We start from the raw sequence: 27,577 nt of genomic DNA, 5'->3' as shown, positions 1-27,577 counted from the left end.
GAGTGTATGGGATCAGAAAAACATCTAGTACTTTCACAGTATCTCCCTCTGCCTACATAGGCTATGGTCTCTGACTGTCTTGCGGAATTCCCTGATTCGGACACTTGATCTTGCTCGAACTCGTCTGTTCCCAATCTCTCTTCATGAATACGCTCTATTTCTTTACGTATTTTTCGGCACATGGCTATTATACAATTTTGCTTATCGTGTCTCCCTTCTGATATATTCTGACTCCATCTTGTAAGGGTAAGCATTGCATTCGGGTCTACCCCCGGACGATCTTGATTTCTGATTACACAGTTTATGAGGAAACGTAACAGTTCCCCCTGTATCTCTACTTTCTGGAATTCCATAGCTCTGTTAATACATCCTGGATCTCGTCCTGTTTGAACAAAATGATATATGTTGTCTAGATGCGTAGTCATCCCTGGTAACCTCGCTAAATACTCTGCGGCTCGCCTGATACGTAATGATGCCAGGACCATTTCGTCCTCTTTACCAACCACTGGGTCATATCTACAATTTACAAGGAGTTCCTTAAGCGTACGTTCACTTACGAATTTAGGTGTACGTGAATGCGCTGACTCTTGAAAAACAAGTTTATTTATTCTGGGTGGTGTAAAGGTACTGCTAGCACCTCCCGTGGCCCCATCTGGGGCGTCGGGTGTGAATGGATTCGTGGAACGTGACACAGCAACTATGGGTGTCGATACCCCTATAGGATCGACTGCGGAGACAGATGCGGAAACAGATGTGCTTGCCGAAGCTTGTATCGGGACTTGCTGTTGCACGGGTACAGATACCTGATCCTGACGTTGAACCCCTACACCAGACGGTCTATGTGGTGCGGCGTTAGCATACTCGGGGGCTGCATCGTCTAGATATGAGGAAAGAAAAACATCTTCTGCGGTTCTGGGATGCCCTTTTGGATGTACCTTAATTGGAAATAATGGGGGTGGCAAGTCTTTTGGTATCTCTGGATCAGCCTTAGGTAGTCCTTCGGCTAGAAGGGGATACATACCATTCATAAGAGCATTTCTTTGTCTATTTACTTGTTCTGATCTCACTCGGATACCTTCCTCAATTAATAGATTTTCTTCAACTTTATTTGAACTTTCTTTACTCCTCTCTTCTTGTCTACGTGCTTTTTCTGTTCGTCTATGAGATTCTTTACGCCACAACTCAACAGCGTCTTTCTGTGACTGTCTGACCTTTCTTTTCCATAACTCTTCCTCCACTTTCATGATGCACTCTGCATCCCAGGTTCCTGCTACGGGCCACCTTTGACTTTCCGGCAATCCCTTGGTATAATCTACCCATAGATCAAGAAACAATATGGCATCTAAGCCATGTTTATGGTACATAAAATGCCCTGGAGTGTCCCTAGGAGGAATAGGAACTGCTTCTTCAAGCACCCCTTTTCTGGTAGTAATCTGTCTTAACTTCGAGAAGAGCGGCATATTTACAACTGATCTGATACTTACTCTTGAATTTTCTTAATACGAAAAACACAATAAATGAACAGTGAACAATGAACAGTCATTCATACCACAATATGCAAGACATTTCTGAATACTTTAAACATTAAACATTAAACATTATAACAATGATCGACAATGATGACAGTCTGCCTAACTAATCACCACGCTGAATTCTTGACAATAACTGAGTACTTCGGAATACTTGATATACTGCTAAACAGTACATATACACTGCTAAACAGTGCAGACCGGATTTGTGTACCCAAATCCGTCTTGACCGGCACAACCTATGTGCGCGTCAACACGCCTCCCCGGTGATGGTACTCACCGAGTAGCTCCTTGAAACGGAAGGCCTCAGAGAATGGACAGGACTCGATAACTGCGGACAGCGGACCCTCTGGACGTCGGGATTTCGGAAAACCTGGTGGGCCTCTGTATACCTCGGATCTTGCTCTCTCAGCTAGGCTCTGGTCGGGATACTTCGCACTTCTCACCGCCTCGTCTGGGTTGATCGCAGCCTCAGTCGCCCCCGCTTGACCGGAGGGAGCTTACAGGAAATCCTGCTGGTACGCGTTTATGGTCCGTCCAGCTGTGGCAGGAGACCGGGCCTGCAACGCACCGCCGGCGCGTGAGATGAGAAAGTGTCCCTGTTCGGGCGCCATTATGTGGTAAATAAAAATACCGGACTGAATTTCATACGGGATCTTAAATAAAGTAAAATAGCTCAAAATAACAAGAGGCAGAATCCGTGGTATAAGAGGTTTTCTAATGGGCTTTATTCCATTCAAAATGGCCGACTCGAGTCGCGGCCTTCAGGTTCCGTCACCACGAGGGTTCAGGAAGTGAAGTACAATAATTTATTGACATACATGCATTTTTATAATAACTGCATTACAATGAAACGAATGTAGAAGGCGTAACATTTGATAAGAAAAGTGACGTGACAGTGACATAATCGAAACTAGGCGTAATAAGGAATAAAAGAAACATGATTGGTTAGAATTATCAGACATAGGTGGATCTATAAGATAATACTTGGCATAGATGCGCGCGCGGCAGCATGACGTGTAATTGACGTGCAACTAGGGGGTGAAGGGGACTTGACATTTAGCTCTACATGTGGAGACGAGAAGTCTGGGGGGTCAAGTCAACCTAATTCCAAATCATATCTACCATCCTATGTTTGGAGAACTATGTTATCCACAAGGAAGGACTCTCGGACAGAATCTATTCTATACTAACTGTGTGTGCGTGTACAAGCGTCTAAGTGTCTATATGAGATGCGAGGGATAGAAAACTTTCCATGGCAACAGGGCTATGAATCACTTGCAGGAGGACGGAAAGGCTGAGTCCTTTGCTTGTGAGCTAAAGGAAATGTTTACCTAAATCACTGGACAGGAATGCATCGGCTGAAGAGCAAAATAGATAATTCGAAGGTGAAATACAACTTCTTGGCAGACAGGCGAAAACTGGCCGAGGCAGGCACCGTTAGCTGCACAGGGAGTAGGACAAAGTTCATGGATACAGATGCGAGCTCAAGCTGAAGCTGTCAGAGACAGAGAGCAGGGAAAGGCTTTGAGGACAGAATCGGGCCTACTTGCCTGAACTGTAAAAATGGAGTAACTTAGCCATATAAAGTCGGTGGCCTTTCATACTTATGAATCGAATATCCAGCCCTTTGATGGCGGATCTGACAGAGAACATGTTGACGGTAGACACACATATGTTTGCGTCTTAGAAACTGGAACTGGAGGGAACATACATGTACTTGTAACATGCATATAGAACCGTTGGGGTCCAAGATAGGGGACATAACTGACCAGGAAAATCCACATTTCCACAGTACAAAAGTGAACTGAATTGGGATTGCCGGAGGTCCAGCACTCATACCCAAATGTGCCTTTCAAGTGGGGTAGACATCAAAGAGGCCCTCTGAACCTCAGAAGGTCCCCGCCAGCCTTCCCTGGCTCTAGATGCACTACAGGGGATTATGCAGCTCTTTGTGGGGGCAGGCACAGCCCTATTCAGGTGGAAGTGTCAGCTCGTCCCTTCCAATCTATTTCAGGAAGGCTCATCAGCCTGGTGATGGGCCATCAGGGTACAAATGTGATACCCCAGATCCCATTGTGTGACTATATAGAGGGAAAGCACAAAGCCTAATTGAAAGCCTAACCGAGACGTGTATTCCGAGACAGGGTGAGGCACATGCTGGTTAACTTTCTAAAAGTGGAATTTTCAGACCTGCAAATTAAAAATAACCTTTACTAAAAGCTGGGTTTTTAAATTGTGAGTCCAGAGATACCAAGCTCCAATTTTCTATATGCTCCCAATGTGAAATTACACTTACAATGTTTTAAAAGGAATCCCCATGTTACCCTATGGAAGAGATGGGTCTTGCAGTAGGGAAAAATGAATTTAGCAGTTTTAACTACCAGGACATATAAAACTCAAAAGTGCATTTCCTGCCTTTGTATTACATATAAGACACGCCTAAGGTAGGCACGAGGTACCCCATGGGCAGGGTGCAGGGTATTTACACTGCACCCTGGCCATGGGGCAAACTAGTGCCTACCTTAGGGGTATCTTATATCTAATAAAAAGGAAGGATTGGACATGGCAAGAAGGTTAACTTGCCAGGTCAAAATGTCAGTTTGCAACTGTACACATAGCCTTTGCAATGGCAGGCCTGAGCCACGTTTAAAGGGCTACTGAGTGGGTGGCACAATCAGTGCTGCAATCCCACTAGTAGCATTTCATTTACAGGCCCTGGGCACATACAGTGCACTTCACTAGGGACTTACAAGTAAATTAAATATGCCAATTGTTGATAAGCCAATGTTATCATGTTTAGAGTACAGAGCATATGCACTTTAGCACTGGTTAGCAGTGGTAAAGTGCCCAGAATCCCAAAGCCAACAAAATTCGAATCCAGCAAAAAAAGGGGAGGAGAAAAGGAAAAACTTTGGGGTAGTCATGCAGAAAGGGTCATTTTCAACAGAGAGCATGGCCAAAAGTAAATAAAAAAGTATTTGGAGCAGCACACATCCAGTGAAAGGACACTGGCCGTAAACAGGAAGCTGTGATGGGTCCATTCTCTTCACATGGAAAGAAGCCCTGAGAAGAATGCAGGAGGAGGTGAGCTGGTGGCAGTGACCAGAAGGCACAACAAGTAAGAAGCATGTAAACTGAACTGAAGTGGAAGTCAACCAATGGTAAGTATAGTTAAGCTTTATTTTTTTCAATAGCTTTTGCTGCGAGCGCATGCATGCCTTACCCGAAACCTAAAAAGGGTTATCCAATGTATAAAAGATTATTAAGTGCCCAAAGCGAGAGCCTAGTTTTATATTAAAATGCCAGCCATGTTTAGCAGTCGTTTGCAAACTGTCGACCATGAATACCATCATTTAGAATCGTTTCTGGCAGTGCACTCGCCAGGAGGTAGCTGGTCCAAAAGTATAGTATATTGACTTTTTGAATTGTGGAATGAGATACGTTTCTAGTCTAATAACATGTTCATAAAGTGGTTTACAACGGCAGGTTTACCATTAGGTAGCACTGTAAATTTAGAAGGTCTCAATGTCATTGCTGCATCTTCTTGTAGAAAAAAATGCAATATTTTGCCTTAACCTACGGTTTTCATTGGGCCTACAGGCATGAAGCTATCTACACCCCAGTCTACAACACTTCCTGAGCAGTTATCAGACAAGGGGGACCTAACCAACTTAATAAACACAGCATGGTTACCTCTCAACACAAGTTTCAGTGAAACTTTGCTCAACCTCTGGTAGCTATTACATAAGCAGCAGACTTTTCCCCAGAGAAATGTGTTAAAGCAGAACTGATAATGCTAAAGTCAAGAAAAAAACAAATAATATTCCCCCAAAAGAAATTTGATAAAGAGAGAAAAAGTTAATGAGCAAAAAGAAACCAAAATAATTAAAATCAAATTTAGACAATAGGATATATCTTTTTTCAATTTTCAAGGTAAAAAGCGCGTTGAAAGAGTAAATTGCTAACTTAACGTTTCAGTTTGCGGTTATCCATGGCCTAGGTGAGATACCAGGCCAACTGCGCTGAAACCATTGGTTTTGGTGCAAAAGGTTCTAAGCAGGACAATGCTGGACTTCAGAGCTGTTGAGGTTGATACACCGCTGGCATACGCAAGCTACTCTGTACCGATTCAAGGTTCTACCTTTGGACTAAGTCACTTTTTGGTTCTCAAAATCCACCAGCGGGACCACGGTGCAAGCAGTAGCTGTGCAAGGTTCCATGAAGTGTATACCTTTAGTGCAAGGTCCCAGTGAACCAGATTTCAGAGTGGCAAAAAAATTCAAGCAGGTTGAATTTGGCTTTCTTGCCCTTCTTGGGTATGCTAACCCTGGACAAGCTGCAGCACCATTTTCCGGTCCATCAGAGATGTAAAAAACAATGTTGTCAACTTTTTTCCAACTGCTGAAAAATTTCTTTCTAATAACGTCTGCAGACCTCAGGTCCTTAGAACAGGCTTCTAGGCAACAGCTGTTTCTCTACCCAGGTCCTCTGCAAGGTTCAGTCGTCTGGGGTCAGCTGGGCTCTCTTGGAGACAAGAGATCCTTTGCTTCTTGTGCTCCCGTAGCAGAAAAAGGAGCCTAGACACCAGACTCTTGGACAACAGTTCTAGTCCCTGTGTGCTCAAAGGGGTCAGGAGTCCTTCAGTCTTCTTTCTTCATTGAGGGCCTTTTCTTCAGATGTTGCCCTCCTACATCCAGGAATGTTCTTTCGAGGTGGTGGTGAGGTACCAGTTTTAAACTGTGTACTAGCCAGTGTTTTCAGAGTTTCTTCTCTCAGTCCTGTCTACTATCTTGCCAAATGTCCAACTCATTTTGCAGGACTTCTTTTTATGCATAATTAAAAATATTCTCAGAAGTCATAAATCCAAAATGGCTAACACCTTCTTCCATCAGAAGGGACTCTGGCCTTCCCTAAACCACTTCCCTATTTAGACAATGTCGCATTCCACTGTCAGGGCTAAAAACATCGTCACCTTGCTGGGACGGTATTTCGAAAGCCTGGGAGGACTCTTGGAATAAATGAGAACAGATCCCGACAGTACCATGTGGCATCTCCAAGTTAATGTGGGTAATCTAAAGGCTGTCCTTTCTTCTGAAAACTGTTCATGTCCTCCTCACAAAAGTTAAATTCAGTCTGAGCAGTTGTGGAAAGCACCCAAGCTTTCCTGGGCTCAGCTGCTAAGCCATTGTCATTTGGAGAGCCGGGTAATCAACACCAGCCGGGAATGTGTGCTGAACATCTTCAGTTGAGATGTATGGCAAAACTCATTTTATCTTAGTTTTGACTCAGGGAACACAAAGTACATTTTTATCAAGTTACTTTTCCAATAAAGTTTTAAACCATGAAATTCGATTTTTAATACTGAGTGGAAAATTACTTTTAATTATTTTCCTTGTATTTTAAATATATAAATTAAGGCTTTTCAATACACCTAGACATCTTCATGTAAGATCTAGCTTAACCAACACAGTGAAAAGGGAGTTAGTCACTGTGAAAACGTGCTATTTCCAAAATGCAGTGTGCAAATTTTTTTATGTATATTAAGCACCCAATCTCATGGATTTACAAGGCACACTTAAAAGGGGACTCATTAATAGATAAAAATGGGTTTTCCTACATGGCAAATGCACTTTTCCTTCTTATGTGTGTCTGCAAGTGTTCTAAACAGCAGCTCTGCCGGTGCACAGTGGTGTTTCTGGCAGCTATATATTTCTGACATACATGAGGGTAGTGTAAATACACATGATGTTCCACATATGACATTTAACTCCCATGGGCAGAGTGTGTGGCTTAACAGCCAGACCTGCTGACTTTGGACCTGGGTATCCAGGGTCGAGTCTCAACCTCGACTAAACATCTTGTGAGTCTGAGCAAAATCACTTAGGTGGTCCGATGACAATGGCAGTCTGACCGCAACCGACGGCTTGTCGGTTGCGGTTCAACCACCATCTGCTGCTGCGGTCCGACCGATTGCATTACAATGCATGTGGTTGGAAGCAGCAGTCGAAGGTACCATCCGATACTTTCCAACGGGCTCAAGGAGCCTACTGGTGTGTCGGAAACTGTTCATAATCCCTTAATGATGACGGCTCTGCGGCCGGGATTATGATGTGGGTTTCTGACAGCCATTTCATGTCGGCATGTCTGACATGGAAAGGCTGTCGGAAAGCGACATCGGAGGCCCCTAGCAGGGCCCCCTTCCCTCCTGGACCTTTGCATTTGGGCCTAGGGGCAAAACATCCCTGTACATCCCTTTACCGTGTGGCAGGCACCATGAGGTGCCTGTCACATGGTGCAGGGATGTATGAAAACATCCATTTTACAATGGAAGCTTGTGCTGCGGGCCACTTCTACCCGCCGCACAAGATTCCATTGAACAATGGATGTTTAATTTGGATGTCGGAACCGCTGGCCTAAGGTCAGGCGGTTCCTTTCTCGCAACGGAGTCGTCAGCCCTACATCGTAATAAGACACTTAATTTCCTTGTGCCTGGGAACAGCACCTAGACACCCTCACAGGTGATTAGCCAAGCTCTTCAAATCTGAGTATTATTATTATTTTATTATTATGCCATTTGTTATGTGGATTATCAGTGCCGTCAACCATAGACTTGCATGAAAGTTTTTAAAAAAACGAATTGGGTTAAACAATTTTAACTGTTCTATTTTAGGGATGGTGCAGACACTATGTGGCACTTAATAGCAGTGTCACTCTGCACACAGTCCTAACACCAGCAGAATAAATGTCCAGAAATTAGCACTAAAAAATGTGTGCTGACCAAGTAGAAAAGCAATAATTGTTGTACTCTTTATCTCCTTTATTTAGTTCAGTATGGGATCACATAACACACCATCAGTAGAAACACACTCTAATGATGTGCGTCAGGTCTCTGGCAAAAATGAGTTGCTGCCACCACTGCGCAGGAGCGCTTGCAGCTCGGATTGTTTGAAGTCACCTTGCATGTAGTGTGGAGTCTCCCCGTCGCCTCTCAACCCCCCAGCATTGTTGCTCATAAGAGAGTTCAAAGTGTATGATTGCAGGATCATGCACAATTTAACATAGACATGAGATGGTCAGAGACCTCAGCTGCCTTACATCCACATGTTCCAGTCACCAAACATGCCTCTATCCTGTATATTCATGCTTTAATAAGCATTGGCAAAAATATCTAGTCTAACATACACAGAATGACAACAGTACAGACAGATATGTATTCACATGGAACAAACACACATGGAACATATACCGGCACACACAGTAAACAGTATGCACGCATGCATTGCACAAGCAGTGCATACATGTTACTGTGCGACAAAGGGATAGTTTATTTATATGAATTTTACATCACGTACAGCTAGTAAGATAAAACTGTGCTACTTAATGTCAATTAATTTTAGCAAATAGCAACATACAAATAGCAATAAAAACAATAAAACAAAGAGGATAACCCCTACTACAAGAAACAAGCAAGGTGGACCTCATATGCAGATTCTTAGCTAGTTATAGACTTTAGACCATGCTGGTATCGCACTGAACTTAACTGCTCAACAGCCTCATGAACCCAAACAAGAACAACAAGGTATGTGCATAAATACCTACTTGTTTTACAACTAATTTAGTTATTCCAAACCAAGGGGTATGATGTTATCAACATTGCCCACTGAACATTTACATTGACTATAGATCAATTCAGGGAAAACTATTGTCCAGCTCTGAAACCAGATCTAATAGTAATCTTCCAGAAGAAGCACTCCCACCCACTCTCTACATCTTAATGTACATACATGTTTCTCTGGTGTTATCTATTTGAACAGTTCCGTTCTCCAGGTGGAAACCTCTGGTACTTGAGGGATGTACAATTCATGTTTATGCATCACGTTGCAAGTTTTAGACCTCGGTATTACACCCATTAGGCACATCTCCAGTGTATGCAAATTCCATTTGTTTGTCAGAGATATAAGTGGTCCTGCAATTTCCCTCCAATATGAGATTAGGTGGGAGCATTTTCTTATGTGATAAAAGTCTGCAGCGACATAGCTACATCTAGGATAAGTTTCTAAAATATATAGGTGCATTTTATGTAGGAGTTCAGCTGTGAGATAGATGCATTGTATGTAAAATCTTCAGGAATTGCTCTGTTGGAAGAACGTGCCTAAACAAACTTAAATTGGTCATAGAATTGTGCAGCCAGGAACTCAGTGATGTGCTAAATACGTGAATATAGCCTTATAGCCCGCCATAGCAGGCTATACCAGCCATTAAAGGCCCGCTCCAGCATGGGCCTTTAACAAAGGAGGGGGACTTTAATGCTGGTATAGCCCACCTACGAAGGGCTATAAGGCTATTAGAACATTCTGCCACTAGAGGGCAGAATGTTATAACAAATAAAACAAAGGCCTCTCAGAACCCGAGGGGATTGAAATCCCCTAGGGCTCCGAGAGGCCTTTGTTCAAACAACATTGGAATGTTACTCTGTGGGATTTTACTAGGCCATAAAACAACAGAGCACTCCATTGTATTCAATGGAGTGCTCCACATTTCAATGTTCTAATGTAGCCTTATAGCCCGCCGTAGTGGACTATACCGGCTATTAAAGGCCCGCTCCAGTGTTAAAGGCCCAAGCCGAAGGCGAGGGCCTTTAATGAGGGAATAGAATTTAATAGCCGGAATATCCCTGCTACGAAGTGCTATAAGGCTATTAGAACATTCTGCCACTAGAGGGCAGAATGTTCTAACAAATAAAACAAAGGCGTCTCGGAGGCCAAGGGGGTTTAAATACCCTCAGGCTTCGAGAGGCCATTGCTCACAGCAATAGCTGTGAACAAAAGCAACATCGGGATGTTGGTCTGCGGGCCGTTATCGGCCCACAGAAGCACGGTGCACTCCACTGTATTCAATGGAGTTCTCCACATTCTAATGTGCTAATAAACGTTATGGTACCCTTGATGCAGTCCATTTCTTCTTCTGACAATTTGCTGGCTGGCTTACCAGGAGTTTCTCTTCACCTTGAGAAACCACAGGTCTCAAGTCACGACCAGTGAAATCCCGGTCTGTTGTTTCTCATACTTCAAAGAACAAGCTCAAGAAAATCATAAAGTTGACAGTAACCTCACAGAAATTGTAATGCAGAGATTTTTATGAGAATCCACCACTCCGTAGCCCAGGTTGAGACTGGAAGGAAGATCAGGGACTACCTCTCCCTGGATCCTGACAGCCACTGAGTAGGGGGCAGAGGAGCATGCCCCCCTAAATGTATCAAGCATTATAAAGTACATTCAAACTCCCTTGTTGGTAGATGCACCCAGGCGAAGCCCAAACCAAGAGAGGGCCAGACTTCGCCTGCCATCGCCTGAAAGAAGCTGAGCTGGGACATCCTTCTTGCTTACCTCACATGAAGGACAATATTCATGGATAGTGACATTAAATTCCTTAGCTGGTGGCTTAATGCTAGAGTTTATGAATCAAGGACATTTTATTAGGTAGCCTGCAACTTTGTACTGCAACATTTGCATTTTCGAAGATATTTTTAAAAAAATGTGCTATCCTTTCTTTTATACCTGTCTGGTACAAAAACTGTTACCTGTGATAGCCCCCTGGTAAATTGCTGTTCCAGCATAATGGGAAAACTTACGGCAGCTGAGCCACTGCAAGGGGTGACCAAGCAAAAAACACTTATCAATAAATCACAAGGGAAATTCACGCTGAAGAGTTGAAACTCTTATAGAGGTAGAATTGATTCTTAACACCGAAAAGGTCCACAACCCATGGGGGTTCTAGGTCTAGATAAGCAATGGCTGCCCCCATAAAGATGGTGACTCATGGCAATCCAGTTAACAGCATTAGCCATGGCTATGGGAATCAGGGCTTGTAATGGCCACCCTTGTTCCAATAATAACGGCAATCATACCTTCAATAAGAATCACCATACAAGTAGAATTAATTATATTTTACTAAACTTCCATCTATGTAGAGATATGGATGGCATGAAGTTAATCGAAAGGAGAGATAGCGAACATAATGACCTGTCATTCACTAGAGAATTATCAGTCTTGAATCCATTAAACGGGCCCAACTCTGACAACAGATACACGTTATAGCTAGTGTTTATAAAGAAGTAGTTGGGGCTACTGAGCAAATTGAATCTGCAGTTACCACTGGTACCGGCCATAGCGAATTTGTCAACATACATTCGAATTTCTTTGCATCCCTAAGCAAGCACTTTCAGGCGGGTATGAAACCGATCCCCAATAATATTAAAACACGTGTTACTTCCATTTATAAGGAGCCCTGGTCAAGCACCAGCCCCAATCCCTTGCAGGGTGAACCACAAAGAGTCACCACATTAACCTGTGCTTAACCTTGGGTAGTTTAGCACAAAAAGCGGCCAGGCTTAACTTAGAGGCAATGTGTAAAGTATTTATGCAGCATATAAACAGCAATAAAGTAAAAAACACAACAAAAATTCCAAAACTAATTTCGAAAAATTAAGTATTATTTAACACCAAAATGACTAAAATGCAATCAGTAATACCAAAGTTATGAATTCTAAACGTTTTTTGCTAAAACTGCACCTAAAAGATCAAAGCGATAACCACAGACATCAAGTCGCGCAAGACCGGTTCAAGGTCGAAAAATATGGGGGCCCGTGGTTGAACACAGTTCAGATACAAGAAGTGGATTGGGCTTGATCAGCACTTACCTTCGGACTTAGCAGAATTTCAGAGAAAAGTTTTCTGAGAAGGGAAAGTTCAGTGGCACAAGGATCCAGGAGGTGCCAGAGGAGGGATCATTGTCGTCGTATAGCTTTGGGTTGAAGCCACATGAAGATTTCAACCTTCGGACTTAGTCTCTGAAATGGATGATGAAAATCTCCAGCGGGATGAGGCAGACAGCTGCATTTGAAGACAGTTCCACAAGGATGGGTATCTCGTCGGGGAAGAACCGCTGGACAAGATTTGCTGCTGTGGAGAAGAACAGCGCAGGAGAAACTGGGAAGGCAATCCGGCCAGTGATTCACCTTGGGCAGATAGGCGAGCAGGTTGATCCTGGTCTCCTCCTGGTTATCATAGCAGTTTTTAGCCAAAGAATTGCCAAGTCTCCACTTTTTGATTTTGGCTATCGGGTCACCTCCAGCATCACTTCCAAGGGTCCAGAACCGATGGTGCACAACTTAGAGGGTCTGGACTCACTCAGACTGCATTCAGGTGTGGGTCCACAGTGAAGGGAGCCTTTTACGTCCCTGAGGATAAGATCATGAGGACAAGAAACTAGCACTTTGGAGTCATTCTGGTTGTCCTAGGTTCAAGGTGCAAGTCTAGTCCTTCCCAAGGCAAGAGGGCAGCAGGGCAGAAAGGTAGCAATTCAGCAAGGCAGCAGCAGGCCAGCAGTCTAGCAGAATGGCATTCTTTCAGCAGCACAACAATCCTTCTTCCTGGCAGAGTATCCACAGGTCCAGAAGTGTACTGAACAGTTGGTATCCAAGATCCCTTTTTTAGGTCAAGCCTAGGCAGCACATGCAAGTTCTCTTTGAGATATGCTGTATTCACTCTGGGCTAACAGCCCGCCCATTGCCTTTGTATTCGTCCCTTTGATTGTCATTCAAAAATGCTTGCTTTGTAGTTTTTAACCCTTACTCTTTGTCCCTCCTTTTTGTGTTTGGTTTCCTCACACAGAGCACCACCCAATTTCTGGTAATATTACGTTTCTGTGTTGATTTAGGGGACTATTTTTTTCTTTGATTCCTGCTCTTATCACTGTTTGCCTGTCTTCAGTGGTTCAGCTTTGGCCCAAGTCACTTAATCTCCCTGTCCCATTAAAATACCAAGAAGAAATGTCAGACGCTGCTCTCAAAATTGCCTCTTTAATTTTCTCTGACTTCAAAGTGTGAGGATTTCCCTCAAACCCCTTCCACTTCGCTGCTTGTTGCTTTAGCGAGCCTCTGTCAATGGACCTTCAGCAGCCCAACATTGCAGCACAGTTGAGGGCAAGGCTTGGAAAAATCCTGTCGCATTTTCTCGGACGCTTATTTATATAATGTGAACTCAAGTGACTGAAGGTGTTGGAGTGCTTTACATGAGCACTAATTACATTGCACAATGTCAGATTAATTTTTGGGGACATTTTTATAGAGCGCAAACTCGACTGACACAAAGATATTGAAGCGCTTTACAAAAGCACCAGTTGTATTACACAAGGTCAGGTACATTTTTAGGTCTCGCCTGAGCCAGCGCATGCGCTAATCTGGCGAGACATTTAGTTAGTGGGCTTTTAAAAGTCCTACCACAGCTTTTTGTGTGGAATTCTGCATGCGGTTACGCACACAGGCACGAGCAGAGGTGGCATCTGGCTTTCCTCTCGCTCTCCCCCGCGCGCTCCTCGCTCTGCCTCTCTGTCTTGCTTGCCCCTCCCCCACCACAGAGCATGTCTCGCAGCCGCGCAGGGGGAAGACAACTTTTAAATATTGTATGCCATTCACACACAAACCATGGTGAACGGTACCTACAAACGAGCTGAAGGAATCCCTCTTCAGCCACAACCATGCACCAGAGTGCAGAACTCGTGAAAGCGTGGCTTGTCTGATCGGGTTCTAGCATGTGATATACTCCGCTGTGTCCACTTGGATACTTGAACTGGCAAAGGCAATAGGTTTGGTTTTACCATACGAAGACAATTTCTTCAATCTCTTTGTGCATCCTAACTCTATTTTGTGCCTCAGCCAACAGGAGAGGGAGATAGCAGGCATTCCAGCACAAGCATACAGCGGGATCTAGTTTCTCAATTATATCCACTCTCGCCTTTTCTAAGAAATCCACAGGTACAGACAGAGCAAGTTAACTTGCCTGCAACCACTTTCATGCTCACAACCCGCCCCCTTCACTTCTCAAACCCGCCACTGAGTTCGCGTCTAAAAAAACTGACTAATCCCTTTCCAATTGGCATCCCTGGGGCACTATACAAATGAACTTCATGGCTATACAAATAAACTTCATAGGGGCACTGCTGTTTTGCCGCAGGGGTACCTTTGAAAGATATAATATGGACGCTAATTTCATTGTTTCTTAACGCCCACCTCTTTCCTCGTTTAAGGCACGCCCTCACCCCAAGTTCTCAATAGAGCTTCTTTGATAGTTCTACCAGCTAAGCTCTCAATTTATTTTATTTGTAGTTTCATATAGCGCGATCTCGACCCGTATTGGATCGCTTTACATGAGCACCAATGAAGTTACGCAAGGACACATTCATTTTGTACTAGGCACGAGGAGATTACGTGATTTGCCCAGAATCACAGGATTCTGTCGTTGAGTCGACGCCGAGGCTCGAACCTAGTTTCCCCACCTCCAAAGTCGGTAGCTCTGTCCACAGTCTGCGTTATTATAGGCAGTTCTTTCTGAGTGACAAAATCCTCGCTGTAAGAAATGTCTAGAGTAACAATTTAGCACCATGCACGTGCTCATTTCTGGCTCCATGCTTAGAATCACTAGTTTTGCAGCTGTTATTGCCCAATATCTTTTCAGAGCGATATCAAACGGGATGATGGAAGGAGCGCTTGAGCAAATCAGACACTCACCCCCAGTCAACTGATCTGGGTTTAATCCATCATCATTCTTTAGCTCACTCCACCACCCCAGTTCCGACATGGCCATATGCAAATCAGTCTGACCCTGTGCCTCATGGGAACAGTCCAGCCCGAACTGCCAAGCCATGTCTTCCCTGGACCGGAAACAAGCATCCTGGGACCGGTTTCAGGTTCATAACCCTCATCAGCCAGGCTATCTTGAATCCACTGGCAAAGTGAGCAAGGGACCCACGTCTGGGCATACCCTGCCAACTTAGGGCGAACAAAGCGATACCAAAGGGGATGATGGACGGAGCGCTTGAGCAAATCAGAAACTCAGCCCCAGTCAACTGATCTGGGTTTAATCCATCATCATTCTTTAGCTCACTCCACCACCCCAGTTCAGACATGGCCATATGCAAATCAGTCTGACCCTGTGCCTCATGGGAACAGTCTAGCCTGAACTGCCAAGCCATGTCTTCCCTGGACCGGAAACAAGCATCCTGGGACCGGTTTCGGGTTTATAACCCTCATCAACCAGGCTATCTTGAATCCAGTGGCAAAGTGAGCAATGGACCCACGTCTGGGCATACCCTGCCAACTTAGGGTGAACAAAGCGATACCAAAGGGCATGATGGACGGAGCGCTTGAGCAAATCAGACACTCACCCCCAGTCAACTGATCTGGGTTTAATCCATCATCATTCTTTAGCTCACTCCACGACCCCAGTTCAGACATGGCTTGGCAGTTCGGGCTGGACTGTTCCCATGAGGCACAGGGTCAGACTGATTTGCATATGGCCATGTCTGAACTGGGGTGGTGGAGTGAGCTAAAGAATGAGGATGGATTAAACCCAGATCATTTGACTGGGGGTGAGTGTTTGATTTGCTCAAACGCTCCATCCATCATCGCCTTTGGTATCGCAATATCTTTTCAGAACCTGAGGCTCTGATTATGCTGGATTTTCTTTTCTGTTTGCTCACCAGCCAATAAAAACACGAACAGCAATACCTAGTAGGAATGTGTAACAAACAACATAACACGCGATGCAAAATGTCTACACACAACACTAGTAACATATAAAATGCTTCTGTTGTAGCACCCCCAGGCTGTAATTAAGTTTTGGTTTGACCCAAAGTCACATGACCGCAGGAGTTTAATAAAAGGAGCGGAGCAGCACAATCGATTGTTCTGCACCAGCTACGATCCTTGGTGTCTGTCTGGGTCATTGTGCACTGGTGCAGGCCTGGACACACAGCATACCCTTGAAGCCAACGACCCCCCCAGCTGTTTTATGTGGCCCCAGCCACGTCAGCAAGGTTTCGCCCTCTCCCAGCTCCCATCTCTGGACCTTAGTTGGTGCAGCCTACCACACGGCGCCAGCTTTCTGGACTGTGTACACCACACACGCACACAGGTGGACCACCCCTCCCCCATTCTTTCACTCTCACTCCCAATGAAAGAGGGCACAAGGGATCTTCAGACCTGCCAAGCAGCAGCCACCGCTCTGCTACGGCACACTAAAAACAAGCATTGGCATAGCCAATAGGTCTCGCCTTTGGGACCTTATAAGTGCTTAGCCAAGCAACAGTTGTTGTTGCACCAAGGATATTGTGCTGTATAACTAAATACTTATAAGGTCCCAAAAGCTAGACCTATTGGCTATGCCAATGCTTGTTTATTTTTAGGTGCGAAGAGAATAAATCATTCTGACACGCCACAGTTTATTCATTATTTCCCCTCTACATGACAAATGGGAGCAGCATTCATCCCTCCCACATCGCTGCATGCCTGCCCCGCTGCCTCTTCCTGTCCTTTTCCTCCTCTCAGAGATCTAATTTCAAAGCACATTCAAGGCAGCTTCCCAGGGACTGTGGAACATTAATATTGATGTCGATGTACGCAATGATACATGTGTGCATAAAAATGAAATTGAATCAATGTTGTCTAAATCACCCAAGATGACCCCTCCGTCAACTCAGAGTCAGAAATACGTGGTCAGGCTGGCCCTGCAGCCTAAGCCTGAGGCAACTCATTGAGAGATCACAGGTGGGGTGGCACATAAGTAGCAGGACTAACGCAGAAACAGGAAAAACCCAGATTAGTGACATAGATAGCAGTGACACCAGAGTGGTCTGGAGAGATTGGCCCCAATGAAGCTCATGAGGACGGAGGAGCGCTTGTTTCCAAAACATCATAAATTTATGTGCTACATGAAGTTAGGGACACTTAGCCAATCAGGACACAGTACATGCAGTAATCACACGCACCCCATGCCGGACATCTGGACATGTTACCCACTAGCCCTCATTGCATGGTCGAGACCCACCTGCATTTGTCATCAGGTGGGAGTAATTTATGGCTCCAGGACTAGGCCCACATTTCTTCCCTAAACAAGATCTATGAATTGTTTTATGATGCTCCAAGAAATGTATATAAGGGCGCTCAAAACTGTGGTACTTAGAGACACTCCTCAGGCCAAGGCTCTGTAACTGTGCTCCCAGCCGAAGTGTTTGATTAAACCAACTGTTACTGTTTTGCCAAATGCCTCTTGTCTTTGTTTTTCAAGGTAAATTCATATTCGAACAACAGCATTTTTTATTATACAATGTGAACCTGAGCAACCCGAAGGCGTTGGAGGGCTTCACATGTTCACAAGTTACATTACACACAGTCAGATACATTTTTGGGGCATTTTTATAGAGCGCAAACTCGACTGATCTGAAGGTATTGGAGCGCTTTACAAAAACACCAATTACATTACACAAGGTCAGATACGTTTTTTTGATTTTAGGTGCGTGGAGATGAAGTGATGCCGACGCCGTACCTGTTTATTCATGATTTCCCCTCTACCTGAAAAATGGGAGCATTTTGTTGTTGTTGTTATTGGGCATAGCTCTGGACGTGCTCCTATACCCAGGGGGCTGGGACAGTGGGTGTGGCCAAAGCTTGCTGATGAACGGTTGGTGCAAGCATTATTTTCAGTGGAAAACTGTGAAAAAGGGTACCTGGTGAATAGAGGCCTGGGGGAGGAGGCATATGACTTAACTGCTTTTTTCATAGGCTGTTCAATACTGTAGTGATGAAGTCACACACAGAATGTTATAGTGTTGTTGACTTGCATCGAAGAACTTTTCTTTCTGTCTGTGTTTTAAAAAGCCTTCAAACTTGTCCCTAAATGTTTCCTGAGGAAAGCATGTATTCCTGAATCACACTGCATTACTCAGTGTGTAGTAATTGTATAGCTCTTTAATCCCTGGTGGCACAGCACCCAGGATAATGTGCTGCATGGCTGACCACTTATAAGGTCCCAAAGAAGAAACCTATTGGCTTTGCCAAAGTTTGTTATACCCTGATGCCCTCCTTCGGGAAGGCGGGAGACACTTCTAGACTGTGACTTTCAAGTGTATGGAATTTTCTGACTCCCCTGCCCTGCCTCCGAGCTGGCTGCAGTGATAATGAGTAGGTGTTAGATCAGTGTGAGGGCAGAGCACTCCAAATCATGTTGCAAGTAGGGCCCCCTCATCCTACCAGCAGATGCCCCATTAAGGCAAAACTAATCCCTCTATTGCGTAACAGTCTGAGAGGAATTCACAAAGTATGTCAGTTACATCCACTTAGGTGACCCAAGACAGGCTACAGACTCAAAAGGACTAAAGGGGAGAAAAATGCCACCTTCCTAAAAGTGCCATTTTCAAAATTGTAATGAAAAATACGATTTTACCGTTAAGGAGTGGTTTTCGATACAATTCTGAAGACATCAAACATGATATCAAGATTTGCAAGTACTATTGACTAGATCTTCAGATTTCTTTCCATATGCAGGAAATCTGATTTTAAACAAGGGCTACCTTTAAGTCACTTTGTGGACTTCCAGTTCGTGTTTGATATGGTCCCCGGTGATAAACTCTGGTCAGTGTTGGGAAAAATGGGGGTGCCAAGTAACATAATAGCTATATTAATTAAATTACACAGTCAGAACGTTGCAGAAGTGAGATGGGAGGCCAGCGAGAACTGACAGGGTCAACCCCTGTTAACAAAAGAGTACACCAGAGATGCTTCTGGCTTCAACATTAAAATTAAATGATGTCATTTTCCATCTTGGCACATGGATTAATGACTTCTAAATAAATTACTGGCTGCAGAGTCCCAGTGCTGGTGTTTGGGCAGACACATTATTAATTTGGAAAACATCAGTGAGTTTACGGATATTGTTAAATTGGTTTGAGTTTTGTGCGCGGATTGGAAGAAAATCCAGCTAAAACACTGGGAGGTGCCTTTATGATGCTAAACTTTGGGGTCACTCCCATTTAAATAATTATATAGCAACAGAAAATAAATTCCTGAGGGCTTTCGTTAACGTGCCTCAGAGTGCCCCACTGCTACCACATGATTTGGGAATGAAACCAGTCTCCCAAAGGGCAAATATTAGACCACTGCTCTTCAGGTGGAGGTTACAGTGCACGGAGGAATTAGCAAAATATTGTATTGTCCTTGAAGAGATTATCTCATTATATAGTCAACATAAGATTCCATGGATCAACAATACCCATTCTCTGATGATATTGCTTGGTTTGGAAAAGCACAGGAACAACAAGCCGGATGTCCCCACTGCATCATAAGGGCAGCTAAAAGGCATATATTAGCAATATATGGCCGAAGTTTTTTGGACTTTAAATGCATCCCTTCATTTCAACTTTTTTCAGATACGGAATCCTGCCCATAAAAAGTTTTTGCTTTAAGTAGCACAGCACCCCACTATCTTCTAATATATGTCTTGCTTACAAGGTGACTGATGAACCTGTGGTTCATCTACTGTTTTGTTGTACTGCCTAATGAAAATCCCCGAAAGAAATGAAAAATCCCATTATGTCAATCTATTGGGGCAAGAAAATGTGTAGTGGTCATAAAAGATAATGAGAACAGATACTAATGAAGCAAATTGTATGTAGTCTAGCCAAGTGTCTTTATATTACTTCGTGTATAAGGAAGTAGTGTATTGATAAGGGGGATACATTGGCATGACAAGTATTTATATTCTAGGCTGATTCATTTTTGCAGGCATCTTTCTATATTTTTTATAACTAGTAATGAAGCCATGACGATGATTGTTTTAACCTTTGTATATGTCCAGTTGATACAAATATTTGAATAAGTTATTGTTTTAGATACATTAAAGATGATAAATTTGATTGCTATGATTTTAATTGTCTTTGTAATATTTGTCTTTTATGGTTTTAATTAACTGCAATAAAGAAACACAATGAATAATAAATAATCAGTAGCAACTTGAATCAGGTGTTCCCAGAGACTTTAACTGTTTTTCACAGTACAGCTAACCATTCCTGTCGGTCAATGTCTTGCCTAATTCTGAGTCCCGGTTGCAGTGTAACATTCCCTCAGTCTACTGGTAATAATTCCCTAATCTAATGATTCTCACAAGCGAAACTAGGGTTGGCTTATAGTGTCTGGTTTTTTTTGTTTTTTTTTTAAATATTTATTTTGGCTTCTAGTGTCTGGGGTTTTTTTTGTCTTTGTATTTTTTATTTTGGCTTCTAGTGTCTGGGGTTTTTTTATTTTGGCTTATAGTGTCTGTTTGATGCTACTTTTGATTATTCCACAAGAAACGGTCTGACCGTTAAAAGAAAAATCTTAATAGATCAAGGAAAAAGGGCACAGAAGTACACCTGGTTTCTTGGACGTGAAGTAATTGAATTAGTAACAAGATTGCAGTACCTTGGTGTCTATTTTAATTGGAGTGAAGGATATTGTGACCAATTTGAAGAAATACAGAGGAAAGGCAATGCTTTGGCTTTTAGTCTGAAATCCCTTTATACAACAAATTAGTGTTCGACGCTCACACCAATTTTGCAGGTGGCACACGCTAAGATCATCCCCACCTTGGCCTACAGGAGTGATGCTCTCAGAGGTTGGGACTGCACCACTTTGGTTAGAATGGTACTCAAAATCTACAGGGTCATTTTCCTACTACCAAGGAATACATAGCCTGCACAATCGAGCTGGAGTTTAAGTATTGCCAAACAGTCTCTGGCTCGGGAGGCAGCGTTTGCGATCTGCTGCCACAAGCTAAGGATGGCACTTGAGGGTTCTTTGAGCTGTCACCTATGGCAAGAACTGATTCACACGTCAAGCTCTCTGGCACAGGTCTACTTGAATCAGGCCTTGCTTTCTGTTGGCCTAACGCCTCGGATCTATTCTTAGGCCACTTGGAGTTTAAAAAACTAACCAAATCCAGCCCACAGTGGCTATTAATGCTGGAGGACAAAGACAGGCTGTCCAAGTGCAGTCACGGGTGGATTACACTTCAAAACTCCATTAGGTTAAAACCTCAAGGCTACCTCGGTGAACCATACAGCAATCAGGCTAAAGACCACTTCCTAAAATACAGGCTGAGCCTCCTACCCCTATTAAGACACAACCCCTCCCCCCATGGAGAAGGAGTCTGGGCAAGCGATTTGCCAGCTATGCAGGAAAGAACCAGAGGACACTGTTCATGTCTTATGCCCGTGTCGAGCAGGAATGGAGGATCGACAAGAGCTTCTGGGAAAGAAGTGGAGAGATCGGGACATAAGGTCATGCAGAAAGGCGGTGCTGGCCTGCTTTGATCCAACAGACGTAGGTCATAATTATGCTATGGTCAAGTTCTTACAGAGATTTGGGAAGAAGCCTGCGATTAAGAAATCAGCAGAAGACGGGGTAGCAGTAATTGCCTGAGAAAATATTATTGCTTCAGTTTATTTTCGACATACACCTTAAACTCTTCCCAGTAACTTGCTTTGACTGTAACTGGCCATGGCGTAAGCACTTGCACTTTAATCCCAAAAGGTACCATCGCAGTCTTCCCAACGAGCCATTTAGACTTTAGGCCAGTATGATGCTGTGTGAAAGCCTAAAGCTCGCCTCAGACTACACTACCTGCATCCCCTACTTAGTTTTGGTATAGCAGACTTAGAATCTTAACCTCTGCATCCTAAAGTACTTAAAAACGTTTCTGCGCTTTTACTCTATCTTTAAATGATCTCTGTGTAATGGTTGCTCTGCTCTCTTAGAACCTACTTCCCCTGATCTTAAAACAAGTTCTCTAAATCTTAATGGGTTTTAATCGATTTTATGAACTTTTAACTTTTGGCGATGATGATTTGATTTTATACTTTGTTGTACTGGTGTTTATTATGTATTTCAATGCCACGGTTCTTATTAATCAAGCAAATTATCATCTAATCTAATGATCTAACCTCCTTTGCCTCGCCTAGTGTTAACACTATGTGAAGGGTCTCATGGCTAGCTAGTTTCATAAATTCGATTCCCTAGGTCAATTCTGCTGCCCTTACCTGTGTGGAATAAGTCAGAATCTGCCCTAATGATAATTCTTATGCATATCTAAGGTCAGAAAAGTCCTGAAGATTTCAATCAGGTCCTCCACTCAATATCTGCTTTAGCCCAAAGTGATGTGTTTACCACCTCCACTTTTCCTGTATTCAGAGGAGATGCCATAAGAGTAACTCTGGGGAAAAGGTATTTTACCTTCTATTTTCTTAATGCATTTGTTGCAAGAGTGGCTTGCTACTTGCATTAACTTAGGTGAAGGTGTTCCATGCCTGCAGTCGCCAAACAGGGTCTCAGTCGCGGTTTTGTTCATCGGGGCCCGACGTGTCTGTGGGAAAGAAGGTGTGCATACGCAGCTTCCCTGCGTGTTTTTTCACTGCACATGCATATTTGCCTGCAGCGTTGTCAGTTTGTGCACTATAGATATGCCAAAGATTGTTAGTTCAGTTTGGCAAAACAAATTTGTTACGCCCTAGAAAAGCATTATGCATTTTGGCACAGAAAACTCGATTAGCAGCAGCATCATGTATGCCAAAAAGAAAAATACAAGCACGGAGATCAGCATTGCTTGCCCATGTAGCAATGACCCAATTCGTACTATATGAATTAGAAAGTCTATCCCAGACTAAAATCCCCGACTCCATCTTTAACTGCTGCATGCTCTTCACTCCAGACATAGTCTCCAAGATCAAGCCTATTCTGGATAGTGGATCATATGTAATAGGGTGCATGGTCCTAGTATTTGGCTCACATATCCAATGAGGGTGCACTCTGATGCAAACAAGCACTATGTGCCTGATATTTAATTCACGTCCTGGGAGCTTAGCTTCAAATACACCCCAAAGGCTATTTGTCTAGTGCCATCATGTCCAAGTACTACATCCATCCTACGGAAATTGGTGAATTTCAGTAGCCTCATAAATTAATTATTCTCTGCTTCTTCGCATTCAGTGAGATATTGTATATTTCAATGTCCCTATCAGAAGTATTTTGATGACTTTAAAGATTTGTCTATGCTATAGAAAACACTCAGGTGAGTAAAATAAATAGCAACATACAGCCAAAGAGAGATTTGCAGGATGGATTTTGATACATGACAGTCTTTGAGCTGCAGAAACATTGGTGAACAAGCTTGGGAGGTGGGGGTTTGGATTTAAAGATTTGTTTTCTATCATGCTGCAGCACAGAGAACACTACTTTACACATGAGAGAGTATTCCCCTCTGACCACAGATAAAGATGATCCCGGTCTCCTGATATTGCTTAACCTCTCAGCCGCCTTTGGCACAGTCAACTATCCTACCCCCATAAGCACCTTGGCATTTAGAATGAGATTCACTGGCAATGTCCTTCGCTTGTTCTTTCCAACCAACATCAGTTTGTTCAAATGGGTGCGTCCAGGTTTCAAAAGATCCCTTCCACCTACAGAGTTCTCCAGAATTCCATTTTCCCCTGTTCCTCTCAACCTCTACATGGAGCAGCTTGGTGCTCATCTGAGAGATAACAGTATCAAGATTCACCAATATACAGATAATACAGAACTCTACTTGAAAGTCTCCTCTGCTTCAGACATACAATGCCTCAAACACTGCTAGCACAGCATCCAGACCGATATGTCCAGTTCCTAAGTCAATTTCAACCCAAACAAAACAGAATTGGTGTTATTTGCCAAGAACAACAAACAAGAAGCAATGTAAACCTAGTTAAATGACATGAACCATGACAGCTTCAAACCCCAACTTTCACCACATGCCAAGTCACTTGGATTCACTCTGAACTCCAAGCTCACCCGTAAGGAGCACGCTGCCAAAATCCAAAGGTGGTCTCATTCCAGCTCTCTGGTACCAGCTCTCACTACCAAACAAAGTGAAACCATTTCTTCCAGAAAGTGACTTGAGAACCCAGTTCAAGCCCTCATATTCTCACATCTGGAAGGCTATTGTGCCCTGCTTCATGGTCTCCCAGACTCCACATTGACACCATTAGGGGAATCCTACACATGCAGCACACCTCATCCAGGGCCTGAAGAAATATAGACACCACCCCCAACCTGATGGAACATGACTGGCACGCCTTGCCGGCCCGCACCCTCTTCAAAACTAGCTTTATTAATTGGAAGGCCATCACAAACAGCATGCAGACAAGCTTATCATCTCTGGTGGTTCTTAGCACATCTGTAGGCATGACACTGGCAGAAGGCAGACTAAGAAGTGTGCAAAAACAAGGCAGCAGGCCGTCTCCATCTAGGCAGTAAGGATCTGGTACAACATCCTCAAATCCAGCTGGACCCCCCAAACACTGAACTCATTTAGGACAGAGTTGAAGACGCGCCTCTTTGATGACACCCTGAAAACAGCTATTCTTTAACTCCTATTCATGAAAAACATGCTCTAGAATGACTTATTTCATCAAACTGTGAGTGAGGGTGCGGCATGATGCTTAATATTAAAAGAAGCTAACAGATGTGCTAAAAATATACATAAATGGGACCACTGACAAAAGCATTTACGAGTATGCAAAGCTATATTCCTGTATTCACTCACATGTAAATGTCTCTGTAAATTGGACCAAAACACATAAAACAGGAATAATATTGGGTTAGTCAGGAAACATTCATAAACAGGTTAGTATACATGGAAAGGAGTGTACCCTTTTTCCACTTTTAAAATAGGAGTTAAATATTTCGGGGAAGATTCACAACAGAATGTATGAGCACAAGCAGTAGTACGCCTGTATTAGTACTTCAGCGCTCATAAATTCGTTTATCGATCACTTCGAAAGCGCTTCTGAGAACCGTTCCCCTCTTGTCACTCCCAAGTAAGAATTCTGGAGTGGACTTTCTGGTGCTTTGCCTCTAGGACTGAAAGCTACTGGTTCCACCCTTCACGGTCTGCTCGTGGATTACTGAAAGTTTGTTCCTGTGCTCTGTACCTTCTCTTCAAGTTCTTTCTCTAATTTCTATCTCCAAACCGCCCCGTTAATTTTAATTTCCCTAAACAAATTACGATTATTATAGCTTGTGCTGTGCACGTGCCCCGTTCCCCTCACCTTGTGGCACTTTTAATTATAGGCACTGTGATTTTCTGAAGCAGTGTTAGCTGCACGCAGAAGGTGCTAGATCAAATGAGCTTCCTTTGAAGAGCAATTTGCTAAGGACGTAAAGCCCCCTAGATATGAGCACTGCTGCCCACAACAGAGACATGCGGTTTGCATGAGCTCTGATTTATCACACCAGACAGATAAAAAAATGCACCCAACAGAACAGGCCCAAACAGTTAACATAATCATAGGGACACATTTAAACAAGGTGATGACAGCGATACGAAAAGGCATAAATGCACTTCTGAACTTTACAAACCCCCTTCACATGCTGTTATATTACAATCTGAGAAAAATAACAAGGGAAAAAGCATTACTGTACGGTAAACTGATATATATGCGAACACATCGCACCAGAAGCTGAATCGTTTTATGCCTCTGGGGTCACTGCAGCCGCGTCATAATAAGTGTGAAATGGTCCAGAGCGACCAAACAGCGTGCAGCGTGGTCTAACAGCATCCTGCCTCCCCTTCGGCGGGGTGCAGCTGCCATAGCGTGAAGCGCACGCCTTTAAAGAGCATGTGTGCAGCTGGGGCTCCCACGTCCAGATGTGCTCCGAGATGGACTGCTGCTGAAGCGGACTGGTGCTAACCAGCCACATCCCCAAGACATGTTGCAAGAAGAAGAATGTGCTGATGTCACCACCGCTTTTGTCATAACAACGCCAGTGTCCCGCAGCCTGTTCCAAATGGAGACACACTGCTGCGCTAGCAACATTAATAGCAGTTTGGCTAAATACAGCTGAAGTTCGTGATAACGCGGAAAATAGAACACAAATTGTCGCGGAGAATATCAAAGTACTTGTGTCGCTTGTTAGAGACAGTGTTCACTGTGCGATTTACGCACCTCGCTACCTTCTTCCACGCCACTAAAAGTTTAATGCAAAGGCACACTGGGGGGGGGAAAGCACCCTACTCCTCGCGTCGAGGGCGGAATACTGCAAAAATATACAATGCACGACTTGTGAAAAGTGTCCGCGATAACGGGCCAGGTGCATGGTCGGCTCTGGGTTTCGAGCAGAGAACCCTGATTGCGATACGGAAAAAAACTGTCTTTCGTTGGAATGTTGGGACCGAGAATTCAAAACAAAAGTTAAGAAACGTCAGCACAATAGCCTAAAAACGTTAAGACGCGAGAGTCTCGCTGCCTTTCCCCTAATTAAGGAGAGTTGGCATTTTTGATGCCCTCACATCTCTCTTGGCTGGTTCTGCATCGGCTCACTCTGCAGAAAGGTCAGCGAGGCTGCAGCAATCTGCAGAAGAGATGCTCCAAACCTGCCAGCACCGATGCAACACCGCCCACGCAGAAGGGGGCCCCCACAGTTGCCACCACTCACCATCCTCCCTGGATCCGTGCCTCTTCTTCAACTCCTCTTCTTCCAGCCCGGAAAGATTCTTTTTTCCCCTCTACCCTGGCTGTTAGATACTGTTGTTCTCCCTTCAAAGTAACAAACGGTGGTAGTTGAACTGCTGATGATTGGACGCGCGATGGAAATGACGCACTGCTATTGGAGGATGCCGTTGTCAGTCCGAGTGGGGTGGGTGCGTGATTAGGATGGCAGGCTGCCTGCAGCAGAGGTTTTGGCAGTAAAGCTTTTGTCCCCTCCTTCCCACACTCACTCATTATGTGCGTGCCCCGCATTCCTACGGGGCCACGTGAGTCTGCAGCAGCCCGGGCAGCGGTGCGGTGTGCACAGCTGTGCAGCACAGTGTCAGCAGCAGCTCCAGTTTCACCGGGAGGCAGGGCTGCTCCATTCAGCTTCCCGCCCTTCTTCTTCCCGTATGGATCCTGGAGGGCTGAAAGGGAGGACGAGATCTCGCCCTGACTTAACTGGACACGTCTCTTCAACACACTTGAGCCAATTACGAGAATGTTCTCTGCGAAGCCTCAGCGGCCAGCAAACTTCTCATACGAATTATGTTTTCGAAGTGTGTGTTGTCATCTCATCTGTTGCGTTTTCTTAGAAGTATCCCGAGTTAAGACGTTTTCTAAAATTACCTTCGAATAAACACACAGCTTCACCGCTCTTACAAGGCAGAGTGAGA

The 27,577-nt window shown here is 44.0% G+C and overlaps 1 protein-coding gene across 6 annotated transcripts in view; it reads right to left on the bottom strand.

Moving 5' to 3' along the window:
- The window catches only part of ARHGEF10 (Rho guanine nucleotide exchange factor 10), an 869,022-nt gene extending 841,735 nt beyond the window's left edge, over nucleotides 1-27,287 (bottom strand). For 4 of the 6 annotated variants that reach the window (XM_085610811.1, XM_085610815.1, XM_085610816.1 and 1 more), the window contains exon 1: nucleotides 26,869-27,003. The gene's annotated coding sequence lies outside the window, so the exon portion shown is untranslated. Of the gene's footprint in view, nucleotides 1-26,868; nucleotides 27,004-27,151 lie in introns of those variants that run through there. The other 2 variants (XM_085610812.1, XM_085610814.1) reach the window with 1 other exon arrangement.
- Between the last annotated feature and the right edge of the window lie 290 nt (nucleotides 27,288-27,577).

This window comes from Triturus cristatus, chromosome 6 (genome assembly GCF_964204655.1).
Source record: "Triturus cristatus chromosome 6, aTriCri1.1, whole genome shotgun sequence".
Classification (NCBI taxonomy): domain Eukaryota; kingdom Metazoa; phylum Chordata; class Amphibia; order Caudata; family Salamandridae; genus Triturus; species Triturus cristatus.
Note: the sequence above shows the minus strand (reverse complement) of the source record. Positions and strands in the feature narration are given on the sequence as shown.